Consider the following 24,126-nt stretch of genomic DNA (forward strand, 5'->3'; position numbering starts at 1 on the left):
CGATCCAGCAATCCCATTACTGGGCATCTACCCAGAAGAACAAAAGTCATTCTATAAAAAAGACACCTGCACCCGAATGTTTATAGCAGCACAATTCACAATCGCAAAGATGTGGAAACAACCCAAATGCCCATCAATTCATGAATGGATTAGCAAAATGTGGTATATGTATACCATGGAATATTACTCAGCTATTAGAAATGATGGCGATATGGCATCTCTTTGGTTCTCCTGGAGTGAGCTGGAACCCATTCTATTAAGTGAAGTATCCCAAGAATGGAAAAACAAGCACCACATGTACTCACCAGCAAACTGGTTTCCCTGAGTGCACATTTGGGATTCACACCAATTGGGTATTGGACAGAGGTCGGGACTGGGTGGAAGGGATGGGTGTATACCTACTTGATGAGTGCGATGCGCACTGCCTGGGGAATGGACACGTTTGAAGTTCTCTCTGGGGGGGATGGGGAGGGCGGAGGGGAGGAATGCACACCTATATGATGAGAGTGATGTGCACTGTCTAGGGAATGGACACAACTAAAGCTCAGACTCGGGGGGATGGGGAGGCATGGGCAATGTATATAGCCTGATCTTTTGTACCCCCTTAATGAGCTGAAAAACAAACAAAAAATAAAAATAATAAAAAAAAAAAGAAACAACAAAGAAATATAACAAATATAAGCCAGTTACAGATGTGGTAGGTATTGACCTAAATTTAGTTATACTCATTTAAAATGTAAGTGATCCATATGCTTCAATTAAATACAGAAATTGTCAAGATGAATTTTTAAAAATACCTAACTATATGTTGTGTACATGAAACATTTAAATATAAAGGTTCAGTTAGATCAAAAGTAAAGGGATGGAAAAAAATACAGCATGCTATTATGGACCATCTGTATCTCAAAAAATTCATATTTTGAAGTTCTAACCCCAAGTACCACTATATTCAGAGATAGGGCTTCTAAGGAAGTAATTAAGGTTAAATGAGATTAACAGGGTGGGACCCTGATTTGATAAGATTAGTACTGATATAAGAAGAGACAATCTTCACCTTCACTCACCCAGGAAAGGCCATGTGAACATATAAGGAGAAAATAGCCATCTTCACACCAGGCAGAGTCCTTACAAGAAACTGAATTTGCCAGAATCTTTCCCATGGACTTCTAGCCTCCAGAATTGTGATGAAATAAATTTATGATTTAATCCACCAGTTTGTGTTACTTTATTATAGCAGCCTTAGATGACAAAAACACAAACATTAATCAAAATACATTAATTTCAGACTAAGTAGATTTCAGAACAAAGAAATTTATCAGGGATAAAAAGGGGCATTATGATGACAAAGGGATCAATTCTTCAATAAGACTTAACAATCCCTAACATGTATACATCTAACAATAACATGCTAAAATACATGCATCTACAACTGACTGAACTGCAAGAAGTAGGTTATGTCTGGGTAGCAGTATTTCCTTAGCTGTATTTTTAAAATCCCATGCAAATGCTTTTTAATAAGTGGTGAACAATATCAACTATAAAGTTAGAGAATATATTTTCTAGAAATAGTGAATTTATTCTCAAATATGATATTTTTTAATCTTAAAATCCTCCATGTAACACTAATTAAGAAGCCAAGACCCCCCAAAAATTGTAATACATAAAGTTCATCTGAAATGGATTATTTTATATCACTGAAAATGCATAAGATCATTTCCCCAATAGAACATTATCCTGGAATTAGTTGATGACATTGCTAGGAAAGAATTCTTTGTTAGTTCAGGACAGGAAATTTTAAGACACATTTATAAAAGACACATTTACACATCATATAAAAATTATTCAAGAGAGCAACAGCAATGAGCTATTATTTTTAAAAAGATTCAGCCTTCTACCAGGATTCAAAGCGGAAAACATTAATTATAAAAAACACAGAAAATTTTAAGGGTCAGCTTTTATTCCTTCTATGTCTTTTTTACTTATATTTTTATGTATGCTCATTCATTTATGAAAGTTCAGTTTTTAGAAATAAATCCTCTCTTGATTTTTTTCATTCCTTTTTCTTTCCCCCAAAATAAAGAGTTAAGAAGTCAAAAACAAAATAAGAGAAAAACAAATACTCTCCAGCCCACCTTTCGGGGTCTAACTTTCTCTTATCCAAATTGATTTGAACCTCTTTTGTATAGTGAACTCAGTTAACTTCCTTTATGCCTAGTTTTTGTGTATTTGCTCATTATCTCTATCATTAAAATAAAAAGTCTTAACCTCCCATCAGCTTCTGAGCAACATGACTTTTTAGAAGGTGAGGAGGTTGGTACAGACAGTGGAGGGGAAAGGAAAGTTGGTACAATAACAATAGCAAGCCACATGCAAGTTTGTAATCGTTTAAAATGGGAAGTAAGTTTAGTAATCACTTTATAGGAAAAGAAATAAAGCATGTTTTGGTGTTGAATCTGAAACATAAATGCCTCCTTTTTCTCATACTAGAAAAGAAGATATATTATTTTCCTTTCCTTATTTCAAGAGAATATGAATGACAACTTTTTGACAAAGAAAATCGTTCCAAAAAAGATACCTCTGGTCTTCCATACCCATAGGATCCTTAACATTCAAAAATTATTCTAAACGTTTTTGTTTGAGATGTGAGGGCAAGAAATAATATCAAGTGGCATATTTTTAAAGCATTTTATTTTATACCAGGTATAAAATAAATTTTTCTGTTCTTTTGTTCATCTTTAATTGAATATATAGCATTTGAGTCATGATATAAATAAAACAGATGCATAAAATTATATTCTGGTAACGATAATTAATGAAATTATACTTTCAAATTATCTTAAATAGTTTTCTTCAAGATCAATGCTAAGGCTTCCAGTTTAAAATTGGACCTGGTTCAGGGTTAGGCATGTGGTATAAGAAAGGCTTATGAAGTTTTTCTGATATGAAGAGTAAAAATAATCCCCCTCCATAACTCAATAACTCAAACCTTTTCTTTTTCCCCTACCCATATTCAATCTCCCTCTCCACTTTTTCTTATCTTTAATTACTTTCAATACATTTCCAGGCTTGTCAAAGTCTAATTCTTGTAGATACCACTTAGATGTGTATTCTCACAAACAGCTCTGAAATCAACTCCTATTTGTAGAATTCTGTTGTCAGTTAGGTCCTCAATGCTCTGAGGGAGATTAGGACCTTATCACTACTTTATAATTCTCTAATTCTTTAAATCGATAAAGCACATAAGAAAATGTTGCACTCAGGAAGTACTTCAATTTCAGTTTCTCCCTGCAAGATTATAATCATGTAAATAATATTCCTCGGGATAACTTGTGCTGCTCACTGGTTTTCTGGTATTGGTACTCTTACTGATGCAGGGCCCGTTTACTTTTACCGCCAGTCTAAACCAGACACATCTTCTTAGTTTAACAACCCTGGGGTGGAGGGGGATTATTTTTACTCTTCATATCAGAAAAACTTCATAAGCCTTTCTTATACCACATGCCTAACCCTGAACCAGGTCCAATTTTAAACTGGAAGCCTTAGCATTGATCTTGAAGAAAACTATTTAAGATAATTTGAAAGTATAATTTCATTAATTATCGTTACCAGAATATAATTTTATGCATCTGTTTTATTTATATCATGACTCAAATGCTATATATTCAATTAAAGATGAACAAAAGAACAGACAAATTACTGTCTTCCCATTGCCCAATTAGGCCTCCGTTAATCATACCTTATTTTCTTTGACTCTAAAGAACCTGCATTTCAGTTATGACCCATTTTTTACTCTATTTTTAATTGGCAGTGTTATTTTCTTTCAATTAAATTCCAGTTACAAAATACCTGAGGTAGAAGTCTAAATATATCATGTTAACCTGATTATAGATGGTTATAATTTTTTGGTGGTGACTTTGATTATTTTCATTATTTTTAATCAAGAGAAAAATGAGCAGAGCATCTTGATTATATCCTGGAAAAAGGGAAATATGTTCTCCCCTCATCAGTATTCATGCATTCTCTTTCTTTTCCCTTCTCTCAAAAGGGAGGAGACTACTAAAATCGCACATATGTACAGCAAAGCAATGGAAGTAAAAGCGTATTTACTCAGAAGACAAATTTTTCAAAAAACAAATGAGCAAAATGTATTGATAAGAAAATCACAGAAATACTAAATCCAGTAAACATAAGAAAAGATTTTCAATCACACTATGATTAAAAGTACATCTACACAATCAGTGATTTTTTTAAAAACAAATAACAATAATAAGTAGAGTGAGGATGTGGCAAAATAAACAACTTCATTCATGGCTTTAGGAATGATATATAAATTTTGGTAACAAATGGAAAATATATATCAAAAGGCTTAAAAGTAATCATAATTGTTTGCTAAGTATTATATTCTATAAAAGTTTTTCATGATCAATTAGAGTATATGCAAATATGTTTGAATAATACTTTTTTCACTCACATGTACATATGGTACACATATATAATGTATATGTACATATGCCTTTAGAAGAAAAAAGTAGGTTACATGCTATAGAGAAAAGGTTGAATCCATTAGACAGGACAGCATGTGGCTATTTACACTAGGTTTTTCCGACATTAGTTACAGAAAAAAACTGTCATATTAAATCTAATTACCATTTTCAAGTTAAATATCACCTCGACATATGATCTCAGTTAAAATATACTTGTATTCACATATTTAAACAGAAGAAAATGGTACAAAATACATACACATTGTAGCAGTAGCTATTCCTAAAAGATCAGCTTCTGGAGGCTTTTTTAAAAAAAATGTTCTTTATAAAATAAGCAAATATTTTAAGAACCTCATTAAAATTATTAAAGAAAGTTAATGAAATATCTACAGGCACATAAGTACAGGGCCTTGCTTCCTGAACATTTCAAACTGTAGTTTCAATTTTGACAACTCTCCATCAAATTTGGACTTGATTAGCTTTTTATATTTTATTTGGAATTTATTTCATAAGGTCTTTTAGAATGTATTTACAAGAATAGAATTACATACCTTTACAAGGAAGCATTGTAGTGGCATAATGAAAGAGTTGGCCTTGATCATGTAAATGAGAATTAAAATCTTTTCTATGACCTCCAGTATCTTATTACAACTTTCCAAGTCAGATGTTTTATCTTTAAAATTAATACAACAGCACAGATTTCTCCTCATATATTATTTATAAGATCTAACAAATTATTGGGTGAAAAAGTAGAGATCCTATATGCCTGAGCTAGTATTTTGCTTCTGTTACAACAGGCTATTAAAAACATGTCTATTTTTAAAACCATGGGGCTCTGAGTCTATATATTTGGTATTGAATTAGCAAATTAACTTGAGAATAAATATATATGTATGAAATAAATAAATGTTGTAGTGCCCCTTTGGCATTCTATATAGTTTGAATGTATTTAAACAGGTACAGGACTATTTGAAAGTACCTACAAAATATTAGTTCAAGATTTCAGGCATAAGGCGTATTTAAGTTACAAATAGAATTGGTTGTTTTATAATTATATTTCTAATCCTCATAACATGATTATTGATTGGATTTTATACCTAGAGGGATTTTATATGTTCTGTGTTTTAGAATGAACATACGGTACACATTTATAATTTCATTGATATCAATGTCTCACTTCAAGTTACGGCAACCTCTTAAAACTATTGCCACTCTTACAATATAAGGTTCAATCCTAGTAAACAGCTAACATTAATCCTGTCTTTAAAATTTTATAGCTACAACATAATAACAGGTTAGCAACATAAGTTTTTATTTTCTTGACCTGTATGGACAGCTATTTCTTTACCATTAAAAATTTTGTTTTAGAGTGTGATTCTTAAAATAAAAAGCATCTAAATAAGATCTAATTCAGTAAAGGCAATATTTGTTAGAAGAAGAAAATTTCTGATGTAAGTTTGACAATTAATATGTTAGATAATAAGCATGTTTAATAAATGATGATATGGTAAGATTTTCTTTAACAATTTTCCTAACAAAAACCCTCATATTTAACGATGCTCATAAGTAGTGTAAGTGATAAGTAGTACAAGGACTGAACCAAGGCTGAAGGACAGCAAGAGAGGACACCCGCTTAGAAAGATCCCAGAGCAAAGTCAGCAGAAATGAGAACTCTGTAGCAAACACTAACCGTGCAATTCTACATGTAAAGAAACAAAAGATATATGGCCTATGTGATATGATGATTAAGAAAGGGGATTCGAGAACCAAAGAGATAAATATTTTTAAAAAGATAAAAAGGGAGAAAACAGATAAAACGAAAGGACGGAAGGAATAATGAAAGGAAAGAAGCCACTACAGAAAAAAGATCGGATGAAAGGAATAAAGAATGTTGATAATCATTGTTAAAAATGTAATCTGAGACTTAAAGGACAAGCTTAAGAATATTAAGCAAAAAAAAATTTAGAAAGGAAAAATGGTCAGAGAGAATATAGAATACATAGAAAACAAAGTAAATCCAAAAGATACAAAAATGATGTTTATGGAAAGAAGAGGGACAACCACTTTAAAAAATTTAAAAAATCAAAGATAAAATTCAAGAAAAAATTCTAATAAGAGAATACTGGAACTAGTCAGATGTAAAAGAAAAAAATTGTTGCAGATTGATTTGAGTTATATTCTATTAAAATACAGTACTTCAAACATAAAGATACCTACTAGGTAGAAATTCAACTCTAAGGAAGAAAAACCAACATCTTACGTTTTCTCTAGAAGCATTGTCTTCAAATTCCTCAAGATATGTTGAGTGTGTTCTAAAAGGCTGCTGTCCAAGAATAAGCAAAATTACATATTTTTCAAATATTGCAAAAACTCAGGGAAAGATATTCTAGGAGCCCTTTAAAAAAAAAATTCTAAGATATGCATTCCAAACAAACAGGATGAATAGAAAAGTCATTGTAAAGAACTGACACTAAATCATTTAAATGTGCAAAAATGAGAAACTGACATATTTATGCCTACAAATCTGGTTTATAATACATGTTATAAACCATAGCAATACTTACTTATTCCCATGAGTACCACAAGTCTCAAGATGAAAGGTTACCATGTTTCACAACATAGAAAGTATTGTATGTGTATTGATTTCTTCTTTTTGCATAATAGAAGATAAATAGCCTTTCCATAAGTTGATAAACCCAATAATAGAGGCATCTAATTTAAAGATATAAAGTTAACCAATAGAAATCTTTTAGAAACATCATAACATTACTCAAATTAGGAGGACTATAAATAGAGGACTGGAGGAGATAAGAAATAAAAGAGCTCTATTTTCTCTTCCTTTATGGCAATAAATTACAAATTAAAATCCTATAAATTTATTGAGTTTCTAAGTATTCCAAATTACTAAAGTAACATTAATAATTGTGTGCCTTATAAATTTTGAAATGTAAACCATACAGAAACTAAGCACAGTTTATAATTATTCCAAATTACTACATAGAGAACTTCTACAAACACACCTACAAAAATAAACCATATGGCTAAAGTTGTAATAACAAAGGTTTTCAAGCCACAAGCTATTACATAAAATATGATGGAAGAATGAAGAACATATATTTTATATCAATAAAGAGATGTAAGAATCTCCCCAATCAAAAGTCATTTTCCTAATGAGTCAATCGACAAAACTCAAGCAAAAGTGCTATTCAAGAATTATCAAATATCTAAACCAAACTGATTAAGAAAGAGTGAAACTCAACGGTGAGTTGAAGCATGCCAGGTAAATGGAAGGAAGGAAGGAAGGAAGAAACGAATTCCCAAATCAATAACAGACAAATGTGATTTTAGGATTAAAATTATTGTAAAAAAATAAATGCAGTTTCCATTTCATAAACTATATATTCCTAATGAAGGTTTGTCATGAATATGTACAGAAGAACAGCAGAACATTGCCTTTAAGAAAGCAAACTTTAGGGAAATAGTCATTGTTCTCATCGAAGAGGAAATATTTTCACTCATTATTTTTAGTTCTACATGACATGTATCTTGAACTCGTAGTATGTTAAAATTTTATTAAATGATTTATAAAGCCTTTTATTCTCTCTTGACAGTGTCTAGAGTAAATTTTTATTTTTTTGCCAGGGTCATTGAATCAACTTTAAGAATTAAATTAATCAAAAATTGTTGCTGTAGACGTGACCTAGCTCCTTCATTTCTGAAGCAATAAGCAAGGAGAAATCAAAAATACATCTGTTTAATATACCCAAAGTACTATCTTTGTAACAATTAAGAACTCTCACAAATTGACAACAAATGATTAGTAACTTCTTAGAAATTGGAACACCTATATGACTTACTGCTGTACAAGAAAAAGTGAAACAACTTTCATTCAAGTGAAAAGTTGATTAAAAACTTTATAATCATACTAGAGATGGTTAGAAAACAAAGAGAAATTCATATATTGTAAGTGTGATTGAAAATTAGTATGAAGTTTTACCATTGGAGCATAATTTGTTGATTGTTTTGCATATCTTTGATCAAGAAATCCACTTCAAATTTCTTTCACAAATGTATATGCACAAAGATGGATGATATATAATGTTTCTGTAATATAGACTGTGCAACTACCTAATGTTTATTGATAATATTAAATGATGATCTAACAATGGAGCATGCTATTAACAGTATGTGTCTAATAAAAAGAATTAATTAGATCTAAATATGCAGAAATGAAAGAATCTCCAAGATATAAGCAAAAGAATGTTTCAAAAGAGTGGTATAGTATTCTGTCACCTCTATGTGAGTGCTGGGTGCTTATGAAACAAACATGAGTTATTGTTGCTGGGGAGGTGAATGGGGATGTTGGGTGGGAAGGAGAGTAACCTTCACCACTTTCACTGTAAATACTATTTGTTAATACATAGATGGGGAAAAACATATAAATATATGCATTTCGACTAATTTTGTTATCACTAAGTAAAACACAGTAAGTACTTGGGAAGGAACTATGAAGTATTTTAGGTTATTTTGTTTGTAATAATGTTTAAATATGTGTTTGCATACTTATAATAATTTATTGACATATTACCATAGTATTGATGAAGGTTATATTTTTGTTAAACCATTACATAGAATTCACCCTTAGAATCATAAAATTGTCATTATATTGTAAAATGATTTAAAGTAGATTAATTTGACAAGTTCTGATTATATTCTTTGTGCTAAAGCAGATTATAATCAGCTTTCTGAGACATTTCATATTAATTTTAAATGTAAAAATACTGCTCACATCCTTTTCCTACTTTTTATATCTGTTTTTAAATTGAATGAAATTGTATAATGTAATGTTGATTTTTTTACATTTTGAAAAACAGAAAAAAATTAAATCATAATTTATTTTTTGGTATTTTTGAATGCAACAAAATTATACATTATTAAAAATAATAAAGAGTAACATTTCTTTACCAAAAAATCAGCTTTCTGGCCATCTAATTTTTTTCTCCACAACTTCATGCTTTTATAAAAAGAATAGAAAAGTCTGACCACTCAAAGTAATCCCAGCAGAGAACAGCTTTTACTTTGTGTCTGACAGTAAATACTGGGTGTTCAGACTTAATTGTCAAGAACAGGAATGGTTATGACAGGAGATATGAGGATGACAATTTGACAAAGAGATCAGAGATGAAAAATGTTGAAAGTAGTCACAGAGTCAGCTTATTGCAAACTGTACTGAAAACTGTTCATAATGATGGCTAGAAAATTAAAAACACTGTTAAATTAATCTCTACTGTTCTGCTTAGGATTTACATTAAGCATAAAACATGAAATATATGTTTAACATGATAATTATTTTTAAAAGATTTGAGTGTATATAGATGTATATATTACTTGTCTATGGTATTTACTTATATGGAATTCTTCCTAACTGGCTAATATAAAAAGGATACTATTGGAAATAGAGTTATTGAACCCAAAGATGTAGCTTAGTTCCAAAAACACAAGGAGAAATGTTCATTAAAAGACTTAAAATTTAAATATTCGAAGACTCTTACAGACATTGGCTTAGGCAAAGAATTTATGAAGAAGACCCCCAAGGCAATTACAGCAGCAACAAAAATAAATGAATGGGACATGATTAAATTAAAAAGCTTCTGCATAGCCAAAGAAACAGTCACGAGAATAAACAGACCACCTACAGAATGGGAAAAAATTTTTGCATACTACACATCAGATAAAGGACTGATAACAAGAATCTATTTAGAACTCAGGAAAATCAGCAAGAAAAAATCAAACAACCCTATCAAAAAGTGGGCAAATGACATGAATAGAAACTTCTCAAAAGAAGATATAAGAATGGCTAACAAACATATGAAAAAATGCTCAACATCCCTAATCATCAGAGAAATGCAAATCAAAACCACAATGAGATATCACTTAACCCCAGTGAGAATGGTCCTTATCAAAAAAACCCAAAACAACACATGTTGGCGTGGATGTGGAGAGACAGGAACACTAATACACTGCTGGTGGGACTGCAAACTAGTGCAACCCCTGTGGAAAGCATTATGGAGGTATCTTAAACAGATTCAAGTAGACCTGCCATTTGACCCAGCAATCCCATTACTGGGCATATACCCAAAGGAAAAAAAGTCATTCTGTAACAAAGGCACATGTACCCGAATGTTTATAGCAGCACAATTCACAATAGCAAAGATGTGGAAACAACCAAAATGCCCATCAGTACATGATTGGATTAGTAAGCTGTGGTACATGTATACCATGGAATATTACTCAGCTATAAGAAATAATGAAGATACGACATCTCTATGATTCTCCTGGAGAGAGTTGGAACCCGTTATATTAAGTGAAGTATCCCAAGAATGGAAAAACAAGCATCACATGTACTCACCAGAAAATTGGTTTCCCTGATCATCACCTAAATACACAATCTGGAAATGACACCAATCGGATATCAGACTGAGGTGGGGGGTGGGGGGTGGGGGAGGGGATGGGGGTATGCCTACACAATGAGTGCATTGCGCACCGTTTGGGGAGTGGTAACACTTGAAGGTGCTGACTCGGGAAGGGGGTGGTGGGGAAGGGAGGGATATATACCTACACGATGGGTGCAACGCGCACTATCTGGGGAACAGACACGCCTGGAGCTCTGACTTGGGGGGAAAGGCGGTACATGGGCAACGTATGTAACCTGCAATTCTGTATTCCCCATAACAATAAGATGAAAAAAAAAAAACTTGTAAAAAAAAAAAAAGAAACTGAAACACTAAAATAATTTAAAGAAAAAAACTGCTCAATTTAAAAGAAATATTAGGAAAGAATTGTAAGACTACTTCAAGACTTATATTTTGGATTATGTGATATGACAACTAAAATCACACAATATCTCAGTATCTTTCCCCCCCAAATGGCTATATTACTCAATATTGTTCTATCTATGCACTGAGGTTTTGTGAGTTTTTACCTTTATCATTTTCTACTTCCTCACTTCTCTTGTATGTGTGAATTTCCTTTGTGCATTTTTATATGTATTGGCTTTTGGAATCTGTATATTTGTATAAATTATAATAGAAGGGATATGGCTTATCTGGCAAAAGGAGAAATTTTTTGTTACTTTAAAAATATGGGGAAAGGGTGTATGTGTTATAGAGCAAATATGTAGAATTATCCACAAAACTGAATGGGTTTTCTAATGAGGTCGATAATGTCATCACATAGACCTTTTCCAGTTGTAAATGTTTAGTCATCTGCACGGGATATTGTAAAATGTCCTTCTATTCAGAATTGGAAGTTGGGTAAGGGCCTAAGACCTTGCTCTATTCCTGAAATTATATTTTCCTATAAAATATTTAGAGAGATGCTACAAGAGAATGTAAATTTGAATGAGACTGAGACTCAATATAAGCAAGAACATACTAGAAATGAATGATGCATAACTTTCTGAGACTCTATGAGCATATGTTTAAAGACAGGGAGTTAGACTGTCCAGTAGTAACCAAACTAATGCTATACTAATAACTAATACAAATTCTGTACAAATAGCTAAATTTTATGGAGCACTTTGTATCAGGCATTGTTCTAAACATTTAAGTTTTATTAATTTTAAACCTCCCAACATCCCCAAAATAACTATTCTTATTCCCAGTTTTACAGACAACGGGGATTAATTACAGAGAGGCTGATATGTGGCAAAGCTGGAAAGCAAACCCACAATGTCGGGCTCCTTAGTCCACTTTTAACCAATGCACTCACTGTCCCACTCCTCCTCCTCTGCTGCTTCCTGGAGTGGAATCCCTTTTTACCAATTGAAGCTTTTCTTAAAAAATGAATAATCTTGTAACTGCTATGCCTTCTCCATATTTAAGACTGTTTACTTTAAACTTTAAAAATACCGTATTTTATGGTCCATTTGGACATTTCAAATGTTAGTGCATCTAAGATTTTATTTCTGGATTTAAAATATTTTAAATATAATAGTATATCCTGAAATGAATGTGGCAAAAAATTGCTTTAATACATTAATATATTTTTTAAATTCCATATTTAAAATTATCTAAATAAAAGTTTAAAAAATTTTTCCAATTATCAAAGTTCTTCAGAATACTTTGAGATGTTTTTCAATGTAATTTATCTGTGTCTCTCATAAAATGGATTCTTATAGAAATTTCAACAGTATTATATACTATCTAATTTTTCTATAATATTGGAAAATGTACATCCCTTTCATCCCTTTCAATGCAATAATATATTTATTATTAAATATTAACTAATATTAGATAAGAAATCTGGACATGGCATTTGTTGTAACTCTAGCGAAGTGAACACAGTTTTAAAATTTCTTTGGAAATAAATACTTTTTGAAATATATTCATTAGCTCACCATTAGCTTACTGCCATTTGTTTTAACCATGAACATCACATAAAAGATTTCTTTAAAATAATTGAAAATAAAGTATTGGATCTAAATGCATATGCATACCAATTACTGACAATAATGAGATTGTCATCTATATGGATGGGTATAAGATCTATATACGAGAATCATTCAATTCCATTTTTATATTCTAGGGTTTTTTCTTTGATTTTCATTTCATTGATTACTGGTGAAGTTAATAACATTTTCATATGTCTATTGACAATATATGTTCTCCTTTTTTGAAAATCCTCTTTATGCATTTTATCTCTATCTATTATGGATTTTTCTTTGTCTATTTGTAGATTGTGGCTTGTCATTTTATTTTGTTAAATTTCATTATCATTTTTTAATATGATTCTGATAAGCAACAGCTTTTACGCTTAATGTGGCTAATCTACCAATGAAATATCTATCAGTTTGTAAAGAGAGAAAAGATTGCCATTGTCAAGTCTTGGAAAATATGTAGTAAATTTATGTCCAATATAGCCATTTAGAAAACCATATGACAGAATATTAAAAATGGTGGCCCTTACATATCCTAAAACCTAAATTTCCAAGAAAATGTTCAAAAAAATTCTACGTAAGTTCTAGGAATTATATACAAGAATGTATACAGAAGCTCTTTTCATAATCATAATGTCATATATTCACTGAAGAAAATATATTACTGCTATGAAAATGAATCAAAAGTAGCTACACATAAAACATGGATAAATGTTAGCAACATATTATTGAGTGAAAATCACAAGCACAATACCCTATTATATGTTTTAAAGTAAAGATAACCACAGATAATTCTTGATTTATGATGGTTTGATTTAGAATTTTTCAAGAGGATATTAATACATTTATATAAGTTGTTTTACTTATCCATTTGAATTATATACAGAAAATATTGTACTTATCACATAATTCATGGACTGATATATTAGATACATACTTTAAAATTTAAACCAAAATTTGTATATAATTGTTAGACTATCTATTAGAAAATTTGAAGAAAATCTCTTATATACCCAACAATCATAAAGAAAAAGGATGCTTTCTATATAATTTCATTATAATTGAAAGAAAACTTTCCCTATAGTACAAGCACAAATGATATTGTCTTAAATATCTGAATGAGTCAGAAACTATAAAAGATAATTCCTAATTGATTTTAGCAATATTAATCTCCCTAAGTTTTAAGAGAGTATTCCTAAATCCAGCTGAATGCATGAAAATTTCCTAAGTCTACATTTGTGATATCCCTCCTACGCACAAATTCTCAGCCAATTCCTAAATCTAGGAACATGAGTTTGGTTTAGCAGCGATATTTCATTTTTGGATCAGAAAAATACTTCCTCTCTCTTTTACCCTAGTTATCCTTTTAGAGGATGATAACTAATAGACATGACAAGGAAGCTTGCAATTTGCTCCAATTTTCAGGCCTTATTAGGATAATTTCTCATAGTAAGGTTGACTATAAATCATTATTTGTAATTTCAGAAAAACATAGACAATATAAAAATGTCAATCAAGAAAAATTTCATTTGCCATTGTTTGATGAAAAATAATAAACTACGGTGAGACAAATCAGACCTTGCTAAACAGATCATATGATTTAAGCAGTTACAAGTCTGTGGTTTTTCAAATAGATCACATTCTTTGTGTCTTTTCTGGGCTCTCATTCATTTCAACTATGTAAATTTTCTTGGAAGGATGAGAATCACAACAAAATTTATTACCAAGTTTCAGTGGAAATAATCTTGTGGTTATAACCTTTTCTAACAATGCTTGAGAAGCATACCTGACAAAAGGCCACCGAAGACACACCTGCTTTCCAGGTTAAGGAAGTGTTTCAAGAGAAGGCAGAAAGTCCTCAACCCTGTCAGCATCATAGTTTCGTGTTAGTTTTCTGGTCCAATATGGCCTGAGGACTTCTATATTCACATAGAAGTGCCTTGACTCCAGAGTGGCTCCTCTTAAAGGAAAATAACCATTCTTTGCATAGATATTCAGTGCTCTACTTAGTAATCCTATCGGTTTGGAAAGGCTATTTATGTTTCACACTATCACACTGTTCCAATCACTCTTGTCTTTATAAAACTACAAAGTTCAGAAGCTGAGAGACATTTAAAGGGCAAAATGCTGGACAATCAAACTTTTCTCAATAAAAACATCAGACGATTCTATGTTTATATGACATATAATTATAAAACTTTTTACTCATAGGTAAGTAATATGTAAAGAAAAAAGGCTCCTCTGATTATTCAATGTTGTCATTATTCTATTGCCATAAAAGGTCCTGTTTCTATTTCCTTTAAGTTAACATTTAAGTAAAATCATTTCAGATTTAGAAATGTTCTTTCAATTTTTTAAATTAACAACAACAGAAAAAAAAAAGCAAGAAGAAGAAAGTAAACCTCTGCTATGGCTTCCAGGCTCTGAATGCTTTATATAAGCACACAGCAACTCTGTAGAAAAATCACAATCCATTATTCAGAGAAGGGAAAGCATGTTACATTTTTAAACATTGGACCTAATCTAAATATTTGTTGAGTAATAGAGTAAGCATAAGGATAAATTTTTATCATGAATTCTCATGTATCTTGGAAAGAAATACACCTGGAAGGTTTTATTCTTGGATAAAAGTATTTCGTTTGCAAGGTGAACTCGGGAGGAAAGCAGACACATTTAGAACGAGGAATGTGATAAGCATTCAATTGGACTTACAGAGACAGAAGGAGAAATCAGCACAGGGAAGGACAAAATGCATCTTAGAGCAATTATCTGCAAAATGGCAGCAGCTGTTCAAGTTTTTGGATGATTGGGATTCTGAGAAGTCCAGATAGAAACATATGGTATAGTTCATCACAAAACGATTTAAAGCTATTATTGTTCTTGTTATATCTTTATGTTATTCTCAGTGAAAGTTAATAGGCACATAGATTTTTCTTTGGTATATCATGAATGTGTGATGAGTCTAAGGTCCACAACATTTAGCTATGTCAGAGATAGGTCATTCCATAATAGAGCTAGGCAAAAATAAATTTTATCCATATGTAATAAAAATAAGTCTGTAATTTACATTAGAATTTTATATTTATCTACTATCCTCTCTATTTTGCAAAGCATAAAAGTTTATTTCAGTTACCTTTTTGATCATTCATGTAAAATTCAGTTAATAAAAGGAGAAATCACTAAGCTTTTTAAAAGCTATGCAGCATCTTTTTTCTAATAGACACTCTGCATTCAAGATGAAATAAAAGGTGTCCATTAGCAACTCCCACTTATTTGTGTGGGCCCATGATAATTTTAACACTGCAAAAGGAAGTGTTAATGGAGACATTTCAAAACACTAGTTTCAAAGGGTGGAGGTGATTTTATTTAAAAAAAAATCAGAACAAACACCCTCTTCTAGTTTGTGGAAAAATAAAATATATATAAGATAAAATTATCATTTATTAACAGAAGGAATTTTTTTAACTTATAGTGTAAATTTACAAAATGAATTTAAATTAAATTGATATGTATAATCTTTATTCACATTAGATAATATAGTTGGATATTAATAAGAATTTCTACATAATTTATAATATTTTAGACTCCACTAATTGTCTAATCAATTAAAAGTACTTAAAATAACGTATTATAATTTAGATAAAGGCTATATTAAAACTACTTTTATACCTATGATGTACATCATTTTTATTTATTTGTTTTTCTAAATAGATTTCAGTTAAAAATTAGGTCAATTCCTTTGGAGTAAAACTGAAATTTAGAAGTGTTTTGAATAGAAATACGGAGTGATCCACTGTGTCTAGAAATTTTCTTCATTATGTAACTTTTCAGATGAGGAAATCCAAATTCTTCCTTAAATGAGGAAAAATAAATAACGATTTTATAGCTAATATATTATGAAGATGAATAATATGCAAAATGACAAGCATATACGGCATGTGTATGGTTTGTAAAGATTTAATTCTTAAACTGGGTGGAGTTATTTAGGTTATATGGTAATAATTTATTAGTAAAAAATATTCTAATGATTTACTCCTCATTCAACAGACTCACAGGATCTAATACTTCAAAACTAATTTCTCAAATTGTGAAAGCTGTTAAATTTTTAAACAAGATAGTAACATTAGGTATGCTAAAACGAGCATAGAGTTTTGCAGAAAAAAACCCTGCACAGTTGAAATCAGAATTTGATGTTTTACAAGCTGACTGACTTTAGTAACCTTATTAATCAATTTCTGTATTTAAGGTTTCTTGGATACGAAATGAAGAAAGTAATAATGTCCACCTCATTTGTTGCTAAAAGGAAAAACGAAAATAATTTATTCAAAAGTTTTTTTTTTAAACTGTAAAGCACCTTTATTATAACTGCTTGCAATCCAGAATCACATAAATAATTGAACCTCAATAAACTGAGTAACAGATGTTCAGCTAATGGACAATTAAATCTATAGCTATTTTACCTACAGTGAAGGATGTTGATACAATGTGGAGTTTTTATAAAGCCATACAATTTTCTTGGGCATACTTACATGTAGCATTTATTGAATAGGTGGGACCTTCAGATATACTAAGAACAGCAGAATTGAATATATATGTATATGATATAACCATATAACTTCTTTTTGCTTTCTCTCTCTTTCTTTCTCTTTCTTTCTCTCTCTCTCTCTCTCTCTTTCCTTCTCTTTTTCTTCCTCTCTTTTTCTTCTACTTTAATTTCACTGGAGGCATAAAAACACTCTCAAAATTGCCTGGGTCCAATCTGTGAGAGGGGGAACCCAGAGGGCCATCTGACTGCACCTCCTGCGGAGCCGCTGTGCCTCTTGTGAGAGGTGGTGGCCAGGATACACAGCACAGTTATGGCTTCTAGGTGTGATGCTGGAGTCCTGTCACTTCTGCATTTTGATGTCTCACAGAGGTTGTTCTAGTGATTTTCATGTGTAAGAAATTACTACAGAAAAGACATTTATTTCCTCTGTGAAACTTTAGAATTGCTCACAGAGAAATTACTCCCAAAGAGATACATACCCAATAAATGAGTGACTATCTGGTAAACCATGTTTAAACACCTTACTTGACATAGTCAAACAGAATTTGAAATCAACAAAATTTGATTTTTAAAAAAACAATTTTAGCACCTTTTCTAAGTTTAAATTTGACCAAAGAAAAAGCTGATTTGTATTTTATTAATACATCTGTTGTTCATTAATATATAGATACTCTCATTTACTTCAACATAGAAAATGTTTCACTAAAATATTTTAATATTTAATGTATTTCATTTAAATATTTTAAAAGTCGCATCATATATATAAACTTACAGTATTTTTACTAGAATAAAATAACCTAATATATATGCAAAATAATAATTTGTGAAATGTAATGTTATCTCTGTTAATATTTCTGTGGAATAATTATTTCCTCAATGCTAATAACTCTAGCATTGTAGGAGCCTATAGGGCTAAAATATTTCTCTATTTCTTACACTAATCCTCAAATTTGGGATTTTACACTATTCCTCATGGACTCCAGAGCAGATACAATAAGTAAGTGAGTAACAGTAGCCATGAAAATTGAACAAAGTAACCAGAACTGCTAAAGGAAGTACACCATGACCCAGCTATTTCTGTTTTACTCCGTATTGTCAGTATGAAGCAAACAAGAGTCACACGAAGTACAAGGATGGTCTTTTAAGATACAGTCCACTCCTACTAACGCAAGTGACTGTGAAACTCTCCTGAAAGCAAACACACAAGATAGTTATTCTATCTACTTAGAAAGGAGAATGAGAAAGGAAGTGGCTAAAGGGTTTGTCTTTTGCACATTCCATCTTTCCTCCAGAGTTAGTTCTTCATGGTAACCACTAGATTTCGGGGACAAACCCATAGTCATCCAGAGGAGAAAATCACTGGAGTATCCAAGAAATTCCTATCCCACAGAGAACAATATTCTCCATTACTGTTTTACTACATTTTGAAATGCACCAAGTAAAGGGACAGTTTATGTCTTGAGAAATTTCTTACTAATTTTGTTCTCAGGAAGTGGTGAAGTGAATCAGAATAAGATATTAATCGGGGTCACTCTAATGTTATACAGCCATAACTCAAAGATATTTCGGGATCAGGTCCAGACAATCTTAATAAAGTGAATAGAACAAACAGTAAAGTGAGTCATACAAACTTTGTTTTCCCAATACATATAAAAGGTATGTTTACACTATACTGTATTCTATTAAATGAGCAATAGTATTATATCTATTAAAAATTGTACATATATTTATTAAAAGATACTTTTTTGTTTAAAAAAATGCTAACAATCATCTGGGCCTTCAGTGAACTGTAATGTTTTTGCTGCTGAAGGGTCTTGCCTCAAGGTTGATGGCTGACGAATGATCCAGGTGGTGGTTGCTGAATGTTGGTTGGGGTGGATGTGGCAATTTCTTAAAATAAGACGACAATGAAGTTTGCCCTATTGATTGCCTCTTCCTTCCATGAAATAGTTCTCTGAAGCAAGCAGTGCCATTTGATACCATTTTACAAACTGTAGAACTTTTGAAATTGGAGTCAATCTTCTCAAACCCTACTGCTGCTTTACCAAATAACTTTATCATTTCAAGAATTTTCACAGAATCTTCACCAGGACTAGATTCCATCTCAAGACACCACTTTTTATGCTCATCCATGAGAAGCAACTCCTCATTCATTCAAATTTTATTGTAAGAATGCAGACACTCACTCATATCTTCAGGCTCCACTTCTAATTCTAGTTCTCTTGCTATTTCCACCACCTTTGAGGTTACTCCCTCCACTGAAGTCTTGAATCCCTCAAAGTCATCCATGATGATTTGAATCAATTTCTTCCAAACCTGTTAATATTGATATTTTGATTATATTCTTAATTATGACTATCCTTAATAGCACCTAGAATGGTGACTCCTTTCCATAAGGTTTTTAATTTAACTTGCCCAAATCTATCAGAGGAATCACATCTGTGGCAACTATGGACTTCAAAAATGTATTTCTTAAATAATAAGAAACGCAAGATGAAATTTCTCCTTGATCCATAGGCTCTAGATTGGATGTTGTGTTAGCAGGCATTAAAACAACATTAATCTCCTTGTGCATCTTCATCACAGCTCCTGGGTGACTGGGTGCTCTGTCAATGAGCAATAATATGTTAAAACAAACATTTTTTTTTCTGAGCAGTAGGTCTCAAGAGGGGGATTAAAAATATTTGAAAAACCATGCTATAAATAGATGTGCTATCATCCAAGCTTTATTGTTTTAGCCATAGAGCACAGGCAGAGTAAATTTAGCATAATTTTTAAGGGCCCCGGGATTTTTGGTAGGGTAAATGAACATTGACTTCAACTTCAAGTCTCCAGGTACATTAGCTCTTAACAGGACAGGCAACCTGTCCTTTGAAGTCAGGCACTGATTTTCCTCTAGCTATGAAATCCTAGATGGCATCTTCTCCCAACAGAAGGCTTTTTTCTACATTGAAAATCTGTTATTTAGTGTAGCACCTTATCAATTATCTTAGCTAGATCTCTGGATAACTTACAGTTTTATGAGCACTTGCTGCTTCACATTATAGATATGGCTTCTTTTTTTAAACCTCATGAACCAACTTCAGCTAGCTTCAAATTTTTCTTAAGTTTTCTTACCTCTCACATACAATTGAATAGCAGTAAGGCCTTGCCCTGGGTTAGATTTTGGCTTAAGGGAATGTTGCAGCTGGTTTGACATTCTATCCAAACCACTCAAACTTTTTCATGTCAGCAATAAGACTGTTTCTCTTTCTTATTATTCCTGTCTTCATTGGAGTAGCATTTTAACTTCTTTGAAGAACTTTTCCTTTGTGTTCACAAATTGGCTAGGTGTTTGGCACAAGAGGCCTAGCTGTCGGCTTATCTCAATTTATGACATGCCTTCCTCACAAGCTTAATCATCTCTAGCCTTGGATTGAACGTGAGAGGCATGAGACTTCCTTCCATTTGAACACTTAGAGGCCTTTTTAGTACTATTCATTAGCCTAACTTCATCACTGTTGTGTCTCAGGGAATAGGGAGGCCCGAGGAGAAGGAAAGAGATGCATGATAACCAGACAGGTGGAGCAGTCAGAACACACACATTTATCAATTAAGCTCACCATTTTATATGGGTGTGGTTCATGGCACCCCAAAACAATTAAAATAATAACATCAAAGATCACTGACCACAGATCACTATAAACAGTTGTAATTATCCAAAAAATTTTGAAATATTGTAGAAATTACTAAAATGTGACAGAGAGACAAGAATTGAGCTCATGTTATTGGAAAAAATGGTGCTGATAGATTTGCTTGATGCAGATTTACCACCAACCTCCTAGCTATAAAAAAATGCAGTATCGCAGTATCTGCGAAGCACGACAAAGCAAAGCGTGATAAAATGAGGTATGCCTGTACTATTCCAGAATTCACTTATTCTAATTATCTTCTTGATTTTGCCAATCCTATGTTACTCATCTTAGATTCCCAGACATGGTATGTAATGTAATGAGCAATCTATCTTCTAATTTTCATTAACTGATCTAGTATTTTACTGAGCACCCCACATGCAGCCACATGGCATTAGGAGTTGATTTTATTTAGTCCTACCCTAAGAAATAAGAATTTTAGAATAACCATTTTTGTGAACTGAACTAAAACAATGGGATAAGCACAATCTTTAAGCTAATTTTGTTTTAAAATATAATCACCAAAAATTTTGGCCATACAAACTTGTTACCAGGACAAACATCCAGCCATTTATAAAACACGCATTCATCAGTAAACAGACAGAATACAGTTCATGTAACCTGTCTTGGCTTTCTGTCTTGCTAGGTAATTTACCCACATCTTGACCAAGAAGTTTGCTGAAAGAGGATGCAATCATATTCTAGGGGCAGAATTTCATTATCTTATTTTCAGACAAATGTATATCACTGCAACTTTCTTTGTCTTAATAGTTGGACACAAGACCATTTAAAGAATTAAGCTTTGGATTCAATCACTAAAGACTACAAACTACAGAGCTTACCTTGTTTAAGAAAGTGTAAAGAGTAATGTTAAAATATTATAATCAATCCACACTTCCTAAATATTGCCTATTATATCCATAGATATCATTTTATCATCCATTGTGCAAACCAATGTCATTAATTTCAACAATGAAAATTTTAATTTTAATATTTGTATTTCTTATGGTAAATAGAAAGGCCTAAGTTATTGATTGCTAATAAAGGCCTAAGATAATAGCTGCTTTTGGAGTGTGACTATTGTAAATAAAATATATCTGAACATTTCTGAAGAATGAAATTCTGACCAGAACAAATAACTTTTCTTGGAATAAGTCCTTAACACAATTAAAATACATATTGATATTACATCATAACACCCACTGTAACACCCATCTTAGAGATGAGAAAAAGAGGTATAGAGATGTTTTGTAACCAGCTCACTGTCAGAAGTCTAAGTACCAGAACCGTAAATCAGACTTAGAGGTTTTATTTTATTTTTCTTTTGTTTTGTTTTTTTGAGACAGGGTATCACTTGTTCGCCTAGACTAGAGTGCAATGGTGTCATCATAGCTCACTGCAACCTCAAATTCCTGGGCTCAAGCAATCTTCCTGCCTCAACCTTCCAAATAGCTAGGACTACAGGTGCGCGCCATAATGCCCAGGTAAGTTTTCTATTTTTTGTAGAGATGCGGTCTGGTTACTCAGGCTGATCTTGACCACCTGTCCTCAAGTGAACCTCCGGCCTTGGCCTCCCAAAATGCTGGGACTACAGGCATGAGCCACCATGCCCAGCCTAAATTTAGAGTTTTTTTTTTTTTTTTTTTTTTTTTTTTGAGACAGAGTCTCACTTTGTTGCCCAGGCTAGAGTGAGTGCCGTGGCGTCAGCCTAGCTCACAGCAACCTCAAACTCCTGGGCTCAAGCGATCCTCCTGCCTCAGCCTCCCGAGTAGCTGGGACTACAGGCATGCGCCACCATGCCAGGCTAATTTTTCTATATATATATATATATATATATATTTTTTTTTTTTTAGTTGTCCATATAATTTCTTTCTATTTTTGGTAGAGACGGGGTCTCGCTCTTGCTCAGGCTGGTCTCGAACTCCTGACCTTGAGCGATCAACCCGCCTCGGCCTCCCAGAGTGCTAGGATTACAGGCGTGAGCCACCGCGCCCGGCCTAATTTAGAGTTTTTTGACTAAGCTCATATGAATTCAATTTCACCAGTGTGTCTTGTGGCAGCATAATTCAAATAGTTTAAAATTATGAAACTTTGTTTTACTGAATGAATTTTCTGTATCTATTGACATGGTTTTTGTTTTTTAATCTTTTCATGTGTTGAGTCACATTTATTTATTTGTGTATGTTGAATCATCCTTGTTTCCCTAGGATGAAACCCACTTGATCATGGTGAATCATCTTTTTAATATGTGGTTGGATTCAGTTTGCTAGTATTTTGTTGCGGATTTCTGCATCTATGTTCATAAGGGATATTGGTCTATACTTATCTTTTTGTCTTATGTACTTTCCTGGCTTTGATATCAGGATGATACTGGCTTCACAAAATGAGTTAGGGAAGATTGTCTCCTTCTCGAAGTTATGGAACAGTTTCAGTAGGGTAGGTAACAGTTTTCCTTTGTAGGTCTGCTAGAATTCACTTGTGAATCCATATGGTCCTGGGCTTTTATTTTTTTTTGGGGGGGGTAGACATTTTTTATTATTGTTTCAATCTCTCTACTTGTTATTGGTCTGTTCAGGGTTTCTATTTCTTCCTGATTCATGCTTGGAAGGTTGTGTGTTTCCATAAATTTGTCTATTTTTTCTAGAGATTCTAGTTTGTGTGTGTGGAGTTTTTCATAGTAGTTTTGGATGATATTTTGTATTTCTGTGGTATCAGTTGTAATGTCTCCTTTTTCATTTCTGATTGGCCTTATCTGAATCCTTTCGCTTCTATTTCTGGCTAACCTAGTTAGTGGTTTATTGATATAGTTTATCTTTTCAAAGAACCAACTTTTTCTTTCATTGATCCTTTGTATTGTTTTATTGGTTTCCATGTCCTTTAGTTCCACTCTGATCTTTGTTATTTCTTTTCTTTTGCTAGTCTTGGGTTAGGTTTGTTCTTCTTTCTCTAGTTCCTTGAGTTGTGACATGGGGTTGTTAATTTGTGATC

The sequence above is a fragment of the Eulemur rufifrons genome, chromosome 27 (genome assembly GCF_041146395.1).
Source record: "Eulemur rufifrons isolate Redbay chromosome 27, OSU_ERuf_1, whole genome shotgun sequence".
Taxonomy (NCBI): Eukaryota; Metazoa; Chordata; class Mammalia; order Primates; family Lemuridae; genus Eulemur; species Eulemur rufifrons.